Here is a 12957-nt window from a genome sequence, read left to right on the forward strand (position 1 = left end):
GCACATGCTAGGCAAGGCCTTTATTACTAAGCTACAACCCAGCATTTATAAAAATTTTACTTTGAAACTGAGTCTTAAAGAGTCTGGCCAAACTTATGATCCTCCTGCCTCAGCTCCCAGCATGGATGAGTTCACAGTTGTCACCATGGTGTTCACCACAGTGGCTAGCTTCAACACTCTAGTCTTCCTTTAACTGCAACAAACACATTTCATACAGTGTTGAGAATCCCCAAGCTACTCCCTGAGCTTTCCCTGGGCTCCACACTTAATCGTGATCTACAGAACTATTCAGACCTTAGGACTGTCCTTCTCTGAATAGAATCTGCAGGTGAAATCTTAATATTCTTGAGTCAATAATTCACCATTTCACTGGATTTCAGAGCAGCCCTGGAGGCCTCCAGAGTTCACAGAAGGACTCCTCTGTCCTGAACAGTACGTGTGGCAAAGGCAAGTAGGCCTGACAGCCACTCAGAGAAGACCTAGAAATCTTTTCTCCCCAACATACACAAGCTCCTGCACTAGCATTACAGACCAAGGTCTGTTAAAGTCTGTGCCTAGATTCCCAATCCCCCAAGAGGGTGCACAGCAAAGGCTCAAAGGAATGAGACAAGTGACATGACCTTTAGGACTCCAGGAGGACTAAAATCCTCTGCAGAGTTCATAGCCGGCCAAGCCACTGACGCTGGGTGGCCCATATTTAATCAGAACAATCAAGGTATTGAGTGGAAAACACAAAACCTAAGCAGGATCTTGGGAGGGGTTCAAGGACTCCTCAGAGCAACAGATGATGCTAATTAGGGAAAACGATCCAGAAAGTCTCCAGGTGGCCTTAGCTGTGGCCTATCTTGCCCCCTGAGGTGTCTCCTTGTTCTCAGTTCAGCCTTGCTCAGGCCACACCAGTCCTGCATGTGTATTCAGCATCAGTGGCTCCAAAAAAGACCGTCCTCGGGGTTCCCTGGATACAGATGGTCACTCTGTTCTCCCCGACCCTTTCATACTCTACAGCCTTGAGCTTTACAATGTGTCCCAAAGCCAGCTGCCTGCCACAGTGAGTCCCTTGCTGGGCATTGACTGGGTCTTAGTGAAGGTCTGACTTACCACCCCCATACCAAGCAGAAAACACAATGACTCTGCTGTCTCTGGAGCAACTTTCCCCTCTTTCCAATGCAGATTTCTACCATAATCTGTCCTATGGGTTCCTCTTCCCTCTACCCATCTCCTTGCTAGCAGCCCTGCCTCTGCAGCCTCTGCAACTCTCCCTGGCTTGTCTCCAACCTGTCCTTCTACCACCATTAGGCTGGCACCAGGCTGCCACCTCAGCCTGAGACCCTGTGCAACTGCGTTTAGCAGCTGGCACTAGGCTCCATAACATGATTTTTAATTCCACCACCAGAAATCAGTTTTCTTCTTAGTGTTCCGAATACTTTGGATTCTGTGTTGGTTGATGGGGTCTGTGCTTAGACACTCCCAGCCCCAAATGATGCATGGTGAAGGCCCAAAGGAAGGGACTAGCGGCACAATCTTTAGTCTTCTGGAGGAAGACTAAAACCCTCTGCAAGCTCCTAACTCTACTAGCCAGCAGGCCCACTGAGCTTGGGAGGTGGATGTTTAATGAGAACAAGCAAGGTGTTGAATGAAAAACGCAGGAAACCTGAGTAGGATCGTGGGAGGGGTTCAAGGACCCCTCAGCACAACTGATGATGCTAATTAAGGAGAACTATACAGAAAGTCTCCAGGTGGCTTCAGCTGTGGCCTATCTTGCCCCCTGAGATGTCTCCTCATTCTCAGTTCAATCACGTCCGGGCCACGCCACAGGCCTGCACATGTACTCAGCCTCAATGCTTTCCAACAGTTTATGTGTACAGAGTATGCCTCTTTTTCTTTGTTTCACAGAAGCTGTTTGCGAGTAGCCAAAGAGATCAAGTTTTGTACAAATGCGTATTTATGGAGCACTGCTCTTTGCCCAGCACTGTCTTGGATACATTACAAATCAAGAAGTCAGCTCTGAGTTTTGCAGTTTTCTGTATCGATGCTGAGGTGGTAGCCGCATAGTATTCTTAAATTTTGTGATAAAAGGTGCGTAATATAAAAAACATCATACACTGCCCAAGTGTCTGTTGTAGAGTGCTTGTGATGTTTTATTTATACAAATATAAACACTGTGCTTATGCATTTTTTCATTACTTATATAATCCTCAATTTAATGCTATCCTTTGAGCTAATATTTATTTTTAAATAAAACTCAAACTTGGGAGTGTATCATGTTATTTTATTTTTTATTTTTAATAGTGTCTCACTATGTAGCACAGGTTGGCCTACAGCTTCCAGGTTCCAAGCCATCCTCCTGCCTTAGTCTCCCAAGTATCTAGGACCACAGGCATGTATTGCACCTTGCTTATGTATCATTTTATCAGACACATATTGCATGTCCTAAGACAATGCCCAGCTAAAATGAGGGCTGCTTAAATTTTTGCTTATAAACAAAAAGACACTGGATAAGAACTGTTGTCTTTGGGAGGCATATTTTTATTTCTTTACACTCTTCTCCATTTCCAATGACAACATACGTAATACATATTTTATGTACATGTACATTTTATGTACATACTTTATGCATATATACATGTTTGTGTATATCTATCTGTATCCATGCCTATATTTGGAGAGCCTCATATCTTACAATCCTGTGTTCCATCAGAATGGTTAGGTGCCACTGTTCCTACAAGAAGTCAAACATCAGAAGCCTAGAAATAGTAAATGCCTCGTTTAGAATTAGAGAGCCAGAAAATGATGGATAAGAGACCATAACCAAGGTTCCTCTAGCTGCTGATCTCATGAAAATAGCAGGTGGAATTTCAGGACCACCCTTTCCAGCAATAGAATGCACAACTTTGGTATCCTAGAAATTGAAATGAAGTGTGCATGTGTCTACCATCCCTAAACAATTTGAAAGGTATTATCTGTGTGTGTGTATTATATCTAAGTGTCCTGTACAGCAAAATGTAGGTACTAGACCTCAGCACTGAGTTCGTGTTTTAGTCCTCAAGTAACAAAGAAAGTTTCTTTTATTTGAAAGCCCCATTTAACAATTTAATGCTTTGTTTTTTAAAAAATTCTGTCACAGGCTCCTGTATAAAGTTAGGAAACCTCCCTTAGAAAAATAAAAAATGAACATAAACACACAAAATGTAAAAAAAATCAGAAGTTTCACAGATCCTCTGATGCTCATTCATTTAACCCTAAACATGTCTTGAAGCATGGGCTGCAGTTTTCTTCAGAACACCTGGGCTGCTTGTGTAATGTTCAGATCCTACTGTGCCCAGACTCTGTGGGACCAGGAATCTACCTCTGTAACAAGACAGACTTCCTACACCTCCCAAAAAATGCACTGCAAAGCAAAAGAGTACAGCATGATCCAAATACCTCACCCCCAGGTGCCCCCTCAAAGGAATTAAAGTCAGCATACTGTCCACGTTTGCTGCAGTACCATTCAGATGGCCAAGTTATCGAACCAGCCCCTGTGCCCATGCAGCACATGAATGGAGAAAGAAACGGTAGAAAAAATGGAGATTTGTTTGGCTACAATGAGGAGTGAAATCATGTCATTTATAGGAAAGCAGAATTGAAGATCCATATGTTATGTACAATCAGCAAGACACAGACACATTACATGTGTGTTCTTTTATGCATAGGAAACAGAGGTGACATGAAAGTGACAGCAGACAGGAGGGAGGTACTGGGTGACCCAGATTGAAGTGTGATAGATGCATATATGAAGATGCCATGATGGTACCCATTACGCCATGAAATCGAATGCACTGGGAAAGTGACAGAGAATATCAGTGCTAGCCTAGAACCGGGAATCTGAGCAGGACCTCGACGAGCAGACAGAAAGAGAAGTGGCGGCGAAGGAGAGGAGGGGTGGGACAGACGGGAAGGACCACGGTGCAGTGGTGTGTGGACTCATAACGGTCTGTCTGGGGACTACAAGGAATCACATCGAGACAGGGAGATGACCTCTGGGGAAACCATGAGCCAGGAAACCACAGTGCAGGACGCTTCCACCCTTCCAGGAGCCGCTGTCTGCAACCTTCTGCCATCAGGCCCTTCTGCTTCCTCCATCTGCAATCTCTAGTCCTGGTAACTACCTACCTGTTGCTCCTCTGTTGTTTCAAAAATGTCACATAAATGGAATCACACAGTTTAAGACACTTTGAAATTGACTTTTTTAAAGACAGGATTTTTTTTTCCTTAGGGAAAGAGTCTCACTATGTTGCCCAGGTTGGCCTTAACCTTGCAATTCTCCTGCCTCAACTTCCACAGCAACTAGGATTACAAATGTGTGCTACTGCACCTAGTGAAACTGGCTTATTTTACTCACCAACATGCTTTTGATTTCAGGTCTCACAGTTTGTTTAGCCGCTCATCTATTGAGAGGCATTTTGGTTGTTTATGTTTACAAGTAAAACATATTAACATTCATGTATAAATTTCTGTAAAGGCACAGGATTTGATTTCTCTGGGATGATGCTGAGTGTGCTTGTCAAGCTGTCTGCTAAGGATATGTTTAGTTTTCCCCAAAATACCATCAATTACTTTCTAGAGCTCTGCCATGTTACTTTTCTAAAAAAAAAAAAAAAAAAAATGTGTGAGAAGTGTGGTTTTCCTGTGTCATTATAGCATTTGGTATTAACTTTTAATTTTTGGTTATGAAATAGAATATAGTGGTCTAATTATGGTGTTTCCTTCATGATTAAGATGTTAAAAATCTTAATGTTTATTGGCCTTAGATATATTGTCTGGCATTTTTACTACTGAATTTTAAGGATTAGTTGTTTGTTTTCAGTATTGAGGAATCAACCCAGGGCCTTGTACTGGGTTACATGCCAGCCCTTTTAAAAGATTTAATTTTTCTAAATTTTGAGACAAGGTCTTGCTAAGTTGCACAGGCTGGCCTTGAAATTGTGAGCTTTGTACCTCAGTCTCCCCAGTAATGAAGACTTCCAGGGCAGGCCACTCTACCATGTAAGAGAGATCATACAGAATCTACCAAAAAAATGTATGTATCAGAAAAAGGAAAACTTGTATAAATGTTTTAATACTAAATTTAATGAGACAACAGGAAATTAATATAAATTGCCTTGGTCTCTACAGCTACAGAAAGTGCTCAAACTAGTGGCCATCTCCTTACAAACATTTACTGCCAAAGTGTGGATACATTTTTGGCAACTCTATATGTGTTGTGTGTGTGTGCCTGCGTGCACGTGCGTGCATGCATGTTGCTAGCGTTTGAACCCAGGGCCTCACAAGTGCTAGGCAAACACTCTAACATGCTACAAAACAAATGAACAACAGTAAAAAAAAAAAAAAAAAAAAAGCACAAGTGCATACCATTTTTGCATGGAAAATACAACCCATTTAAATGAACAAAACAAACTGACAAAAACCAGCCCCAAGGAAGCCCAGGTACTGGACTTTCGAGATGAGGAGGACTTGTTGAGAACTTAGTATTTTCTTGTTTTATTTATTATAAAGTGGTAACTCTGGCATTTCCTTTTTATCTTTGAGTTTGTAATGGTCTTCTTATGCAGTGACCTTCCTAACTTTTCTCCTGGTCAGGGCCGGTCCCTGACATGTGGTCCAGTTCCTGGTGCACAGCTCACGTTTGGACCCACGCTATCCTGACTGCCAGGCTCTCAGCAATGCCCTCCTCCCTTGTGACCTGGCACCCCTGCCTTGTGACGCTGGCTCAGCGCTGGGCTAGGCATGCCCTGAGCCCTGGGGCAGCCCGAAGGGAAACTCTGAGGTCTTTTCACGTCTATCTGCACATGAATCCTGTGGGCCTGTGTGTTGCTTTTTAAATACTCCTGGATACTTTGTACTTTTGAATGCCCAAAATTTCCAAAAACATTCTCTCCCTGACCTTTGCTCCCACAGTGTGAGTTGCCTCAACAGTCTTTGGGGTTGTTTGACTGTCATTTAATGTTTTTGAGCAATGTCTACGGTTTTTCTAGCCAGGTGTGTTCCAAACTAGGCAAAACAGACAAAAGCGACTGCATCTGTCCTTCAGCAGCTCGCAGGGACTGGGAGTGAGACCCCCTGTACCCTCGGAATCAGGGGCTAAGGCCAGCACCTGGGAGCTGGGCTGCTGTCTCCTTGTTGGGAAGGTAAGGGCGAGCAGAACAACCCTGGCCTCCGTGCTGCTTTTAAACTGCTTTCTCTTTATTCATGTTTTCTTGGTTGCTGTTTTCTGGAGTTCTGACAAGGTTAAATCTGATTGCTGTGGTTGTCTCTAGATGTTTCTGCTGGTGGGCAGAGGTTGGAGCTGCCTTGATTTCAGTGCCAAAGTGACCCTTCCAAAGCCTGCTTCTCACCTTAGGATCTATTTTCTCACTGCTAGTAATATTGCTAAGCCAGTGTATGTCAGTTATTACTGCAGTATAATTTTTCTATCTGTTTGCTACCTTTTTGCACATGTTTTAATATGATTCTTATAAAAGTTACACAAATGAGTTTCTATGATTCAGTTTAATGATTTCTGTCTTAATAACTGGAACATTTAGTTCTTTTACATACAGTGGGAGGCTTCTATGTCTGATTTGAACTTACAGTCATTATGTAGTATTCTAATTATCCCTCAACATCCATGTTTCAGTTTCTTCTTTTTGTGTTACATTTTATCACTCTGCTCTTTTTTCTACTATTTTTAAAGTAGCATTCTCTTTATGTAATTTCTAATATCACACTAGAAATTAAGATACAAAGCTTAGTATGTTATACATAGTGAAGGACCAGAAATTTAAAGGTTAAAAACAAGATGCTGTTTCTCAGCTAGAAACAGCACTGGGCCTCGTGACTCAGTCCTAACTCAGCCCTGCAAGAAGATCAAAGAAAATATCTGCAGCTGTGATATGCTCAGGCTGTGCGGTGCCAGGAAACTCAGAGATAGAGCCTGCCGATTACGCTAATCAGGGTTGTAGAAACATGTCAAACTCGAGCCGTACAGAAACCAGGTGTCCTAAAGATAAGTTGTGCAAAACAAAGACAGTTAATTAACTCTGACCCACTGGTCATCCCTTATGAGCTGACCAACCACAAATAGGTAAACTGCTGACTATCCCGCTCTAACTGCTGTGATTGGCTTCTGTAAAAAAATGCTTACATTGTGGTTTTTTCCCCCTTAAAAACACCAGCCTTGCCCCAACTCGGGGTTCTCCGTTTCCACCTGTTTGGAGAACCCCGTGCACACGGAACAATAAAGACCCCTTTGTTCTTACATAAGAGCGGAGCCTTTGGGAGTCTCCTTTGCGGCACCAGTCATACAATAGCATGAAGACCTTCAGAATTTATCTTAGCAGCAATTGATTTGTCAAATTCATTTTTTTATTACTTCATATTCTTTTTGCAAATAAAAGATTATTTACTTAGATTAAATTAGTTCTATCTCTCACAGTACACATCTGCTGTAACCTGTGTAGCCAGCAGGGTTCTGAGAGGGAATGACAGGAGATTAAGAAAAAACTAGACACGTACTGAAAGGAAAGGTGGGACCTGACCTCTCTGATGAGGCAGAGACAGCCCAGCGTGGTCTGTGTATTTATTCACACACAGTAAAGAGGGGCAAAGTACGCGATGGGGCTGAAAATGCAAGGTCTCGGTGTTTTGCTGAGAACAGTGAAAATGAAGCATTCTCAGAGCTGTCTGTGTTATAGTAACAGGGAGGAGCACCAAGACCAGACACCTGCTGGCCTGGCCTCGCTCTACGCCCAACAGCTTTTCACGTGCTTGCCTCTGGCATGGTTGATCTGCAGCTCAGCTACTCCCCACACACAGCCATGTCAGAAGCTGTTCAAACACATCCAGAGTCCAGAGGAAAATCTTTTAAATGGAAGAAAAATTCTGTTCACTTTCCCAATCTTTTGCCAAATAAAAGGAGCAAATTGACAATGAAGTTCAGTAGCACTGATAAAAAATGTGCACTTTGGTCATGCAAACTAGGATGCAAATTCCACCACACAAGAGTAAATGTTCTGGGGCTGCTGTGGCAAAAAGACTCACTTTGCCTTGTGGCCAAAGGTTAGGGATAGGAAAAGCTATTTTAGGCACTTGGAACCTAAAAGCAGTCAAGGATGACCATATTTATATCAGACAAAACAGATTTTAAGTTTTAAAAAAATTGTAAAAAGAGACAAGGTCATTACATCATAATAAGGAATTAATTCATCAAGAGCACATAGTAACTCTAAATATCTCTGTACCATGTTTGGAGCTAAATTAAAAAGAATTCTTAATATATAAGGCATTTAGACTCTATAACAGCAAGAAACAATCAAACAAAACTCCAAAGTAGTCTGATTTTAATATGAGTGAAGATCTGAAAAGACATTTCCTAGGAGAAAGCAGCCAAAAGAAATATGAAAAATAATGCTCATCACTGGTGATCACCAGGGAAATGCAGCCAAAAACTCCAGGAGGTATCATCACCCCATCCCCTCAGGGTGGCTGTTCTAGAACAACAGCTCACTGCTAGCAGGTATGGAGGGAGCAGTCCGTTCACCGCTGGTGGGAACACAAACTGTTGAGGCTGTGCAGAGAACAGAGGGACGATTCCTCCAAACATGGAACTACAGCGTGGCAGCACTGCTGAGTACCCACGCAAAACGCGACATCCACCTGTACCTCTGTACCCACGCAGCCCTGTTCACAACCGCTAACCAAGCAAAGCAATCCATGCAGATGCACGGATAAGGAAAGTGTGCTGCATGGACACAGTGCTGTATTCTTCCGTTTTTAAAGTGAAGAGGATATTCTGTCATTTACAACAACACAGATGGTCCCGAGGATGTCATGCTAGAAGAAACAAGCCAGACGAGACAGGCGAATACTGCACATCTCACTCTCACACCGACTCTAAACCTGCTCCACTCTTGAAGCCAAGAGTGAAATGGGAACTCTAGGAGAGAGCAGTGGGAGAGTAGGGGATTTGGAGCCACTGTAAAGCTGCAAAGTGCTCTTAGCAAGGGGTCAGAGATCTGTTGCACAGCAAGGTGGAGACAGTTGATAATCATGTATTATAGAGTTCAAACTTGCTGAAAGAGTCCATGTGAAATATTCTCACAATGAAGAGTGTGAGGAGACTGCGATGTGAATTTGATTCAGTCATTTCACAATACAAAGATATATAGCAAAGCATCACATGGACTCATATACACACAGTTATTTCTCAATTTAATGTAAAATGTTAAAAGGAAAAGTATTTTTTCTTAATGCCCCCCCCAGCACTTCCTGTCAGGTCCCACATTTCCACAGAAGGAGACAGGGATGTGCTTATATCCCACACAGTTCCTGGAAACCTTTCTATGAATCTCATTTTAAAGGTTCCTCTTGTGTTCTCAATTAACTTCCAAAGCATCCCCTAAAATATAGCTCTTTCCTAAAACCCTGCCATCTCTTCTCTGTAGCAGAGACCTGGGCTCTATGCCCCTAACCCTGGCTATCCTTCCAGGAAGCAGGTGTACTACTCTGCCTCCCATCAACCCTCTCCAGGCTGGGAACGTGAGTTGTAAAGTCTTGTGCTGCTCTGTCCCTTTTCCATTCATTGTTCTATAACTTTCACTCAAAAATGCCTTTCTCCACTGAGTTTATTAATTCCTTATTCTGACTTCAGGCACTCCCACAGCAGGGCACTAGACAGAGATCTTGGTAATTGCATGTTTTGTGTATCTATGTTAAATTTATGTGTTGCTTAGCTCCTATGAAACCTTACTCCTGGTGTGTCTGTGGGGTGCCCAGGTGAGATCTGAGTGGGGGCTCAGAAAAGCAGACACTCTCCCTCTGACTGGCACTTCTCAGCCAAGAAAAGGGCAAGAGAACAAGGCAGGGGAAGGAACTGGCCCCTTGACCTGGGCAAGGCTGGGTGTGTGGAGTGGACAGCATCTGCTCCACAGGTGCTCCAACCTCTGGGGTCAGACTAGAATTCCTCCACCAGCCTCCCTGTGTCTTCCACATCCAGAGGGGGATCCTGAGGTTATAAGCTTCCTCGGCCTCCAGAGTCACAAGTCAGTTCTGTATAGTCAGTCTCCCTCCTCTTCTCTTTTCCCATCTGTGTACACACACACACACACACACACACACACACACACACTATTGCATTATTGTTTTTCTGCAGAAAACAGAGACCAGGAGTCATGAATTCCTCCATGTTTTCTTCTTGCCTCCCATGGAGAAGAGCATCCTGTGCGTTTTCCGCCAGTGTTACCGATGTATTCTTCACTCACCATCTCTCCACTGCTCTTCTTGTCCCCTTTACCTTTAATCTCTATGTCTTTCCTTGCTGGATTCTTCTGTGTGCCCACACTGGTCTTGTCCTGCACATAGTGAAACACAGCCCAAACTCTTTTTGTGAATCATGCTTTGCCCTCCTGTGATTTACCTTTCTTTCTGCATGTACTTTCTTTCCTTTTTCTCAGCACTGGGCTCTGAACCCAGGGCTGTGTACATGCAAAGTGTCTACCACTAAGCTACATTGAGGGCCTTTTAATTTTTACCTTGAGACAGGATCGTGCTAAGTTGCTAGGGCCACTGTCAAACTTGCAGTCCTCCTGCCTCAGCCTCTTGAGTAGCTGGAATTACCAGCATGTGTCACTATGCCTGGCACATGTACATTTCTTGAAAGAATAGACTGCCTTCATTTGTCTCTGACAGCATCTACCTCCACAGGCTGTATTTCTAAGACTGTCTATGCAAATGCCACCAGTAGCCTATGTCATTCCCAGAGTTGCAGGACTGCAGTGCCCTGGTCGCCCCAGTACCTTCTTCCTGGACTCTTCCACCATCCTTATGATTTTTTCTCCTCTCTTTTCTCGTGATCTCCTGGTTTCTCTCTCTGCTTCACATTCTGCCCCCACGAGGTCTGTCATCATCACCTGTCAACAGCCACCTCTTCCTCTCTCTCCCCAGTCACCCTCTCTGGGCCTCTTCCACCTCTAACTGCACCCTCACTCCAGCCAACCCTCGGCTCCTGCCAGGACTGCCTTCTCAGTGCCCTAGGATTACCAAACTCTCCCTAAGTGGAGACTTGGTCTGCCGGGTCCAGGAGTGTTCAGGCACACAGTGCTGGTGCACAAGCATCGCGCACCTTGCCTTCCACGCCCATACCACTATCCTGGGGGCCTGAAGTGCTGAGGGACATACTGCTTGGGCACTTTCTCTCACCAAACACCCAAGATAAACTTGACAAAGGAAAGGTTGGTTTTGGCTCCATGTTCAAGGCCTTCACCCAGGTAGTTCAGCCCTTAGTGGAACCAGAGCTTGGCAGGGACACAGAGGGGCCAGGCCAGGCCCCAGTGACCCACACGGGTGCACCCTACCCCAACTTTCTCTCTCCATACCCCCAAACCCACCACTTCCTGACATCACAGTATATTCTGCTCAAAGGCAGAAAAGACTACATCCCTCATTGCAAAGCTTAAGAAAGCGACTTGAGCCAGGCACAGGGGCCCATGGTTGCCACGCCTATAATCCCACACTCAGGACTGAGAGGGTCCCAGCTTCGAGTCCAGCCTAGGTTACATAGTGAGTTCAAGGCAGGCCAGGACTACATAGTAAGATCTCATCGCAATAAACAAAGCAAAAACCGGTGAGAAAGTGAGTCACTTACGTGTCTAACTTAGTCTGCTGAGTAGTGTTTGCCTATCCTGTGTGAGAGCCCTAGGCTCTCTCCTAGTACCATACACGCACACACACCACTTTCTCCTGCAGGCTCAGGCCTGGTCTGTCCACCATCTGAGGCTCAGCCTTGCGTGGAACAAGAGAACTACCTCCCTGGGGCCTCGCGAGAGGGCCTTCCTCTCCCGGTTACGAGACCCACCCGAGCTCTTCCCAAGCCCTGCGCAGTGTCTTTCCGCAGCAGAGCGTGCCCCACGGTCTGTTACCTAAGCCAGGTCCCAGAGAAACCCTTACTGTCGTTTGTTTTCAGTTTGGACACAGCCTACCTGAGCTCCCGGGGCTCATCCAGCCTCGCCTGGAGGACCTCTGCAGAGGTCACGCGGGCGCTCCTGATAACCCTGACCCCCAGGGCAGAAAACCCTCTGCGGGAGGGTGTGTCCCGCGAGGCTCTGCCCCTTCCTGCTTCCCCGTAGCTCCCGCGAAGGTTGCTGGGCTCCCGCCCTCTAGCTTAGAAGTCGGCTTCCCATCTGCAAAGCTTGGCTGACCTTATCCTTCGCACCCCACACTCCGAGTCCCTGCGGTGATTTACCTGAAGGAAAGCAAAGAGTGTGCTGCCCTGCGCCTGGAGACGTCCAGCGGCGCCCCATATTTCAGAGCCTGCAGGGGAAGGCACGAATGTGAAAGCAAGAAAGGCTATTCAGAGCAACTTTGAAAACCTAACCTCTGCGGCAAGGAAACTGCGATTGCTGGTTTAAAGGAAACCGATTGAAGCGGTCCCAGAGCTTCCCTCCCAGGACTGTGACCTGGCGACACCTCGCGGCAGGCGTGGGCGCTGCGCCCCACACAGTCCGGGCGGCAGGACGCGGACCCGCCCCGCCAGGCGGCCCTGGGGCTCGTCGGAAAGGGGGCGACTTGCAGCCAGCCACCGGGGCGGGCCTCCGACCGCGCCGTCCCCCGCGGAGTGACCGGGTCTCCCTGGCGCAGAGCTGCCGCGACAGCAACGCCAAAGAAGCCGGCACCCGCAGGACGCACGAGTAAGGGCAAGGCCGTCAGGCCAGGGCCTCCTTTTAACTGTGGCGCGGTTGCAGCTATTGTAATGCACGCACTCTGTACAATTCCTCACTTACAGGCAGATTCATTTAACTAACGACGTAGTCCTGGGGACGGAGCTCAGTCACTAAACGAGGAATGTCTATATAAAAGTTATTAAACTCAAAGCTTTAAAAAGTAGTTTTTCTGGGCTGGAGATTTAGCTCAGAGGTGTAAGCGCCTGCTTGGCAAAAAATAAAT

The 12957-nt window shown here is 45.5% G+C and overlaps 1 protein-coding gene across 4 annotated transcripts in view; it reads right to left on the reverse strand.

Moving 5' to 3' along the window:
* The window catches only part of Crot (carnitine O-octanoyltransferase), a 63359-nt gene extending 50783 nt beyond the window's left edge, over window positions 1-12576 (reverse strand). Inside the window, exons 1-2 of one of the 4 annotated variants that reach the window (XM_063237113.1) lie at window positions 12257-12576; window positions 10278-10367 (exon numbers count right to left, since the gene is read on the reverse strand). The gene's annotated coding sequence lies outside the window, so the exon portion shown is untranslated. Of the gene's footprint in view, window positions 1-10277; window positions 10454-11993; window positions 12122-12256 lie in introns of those variants that run through there. The other 3 variants (XM_063237105.1, XM_063237121.1, XM_063237134.1) reach the window with 3 other exon arrangements.
* Window positions 12577-12957: the final 381 nt, after the last annotated feature.

Source organism: Cavia porcellus, unplaced genomic scaffold, assembly GCF_034190915.1.
Source record: "Cavia porcellus strain 051 isolate PalLab524CR breed Dunkin Hartley unplaced genomic scaffold, mCavPor4.1 scaffold_2, whole genome shotgun sequence".
Classification (NCBI taxonomy): domain Eukaryota; kingdom Metazoa; phylum Chordata; class Mammalia; order Rodentia; family Caviidae; genus Cavia; species Cavia porcellus.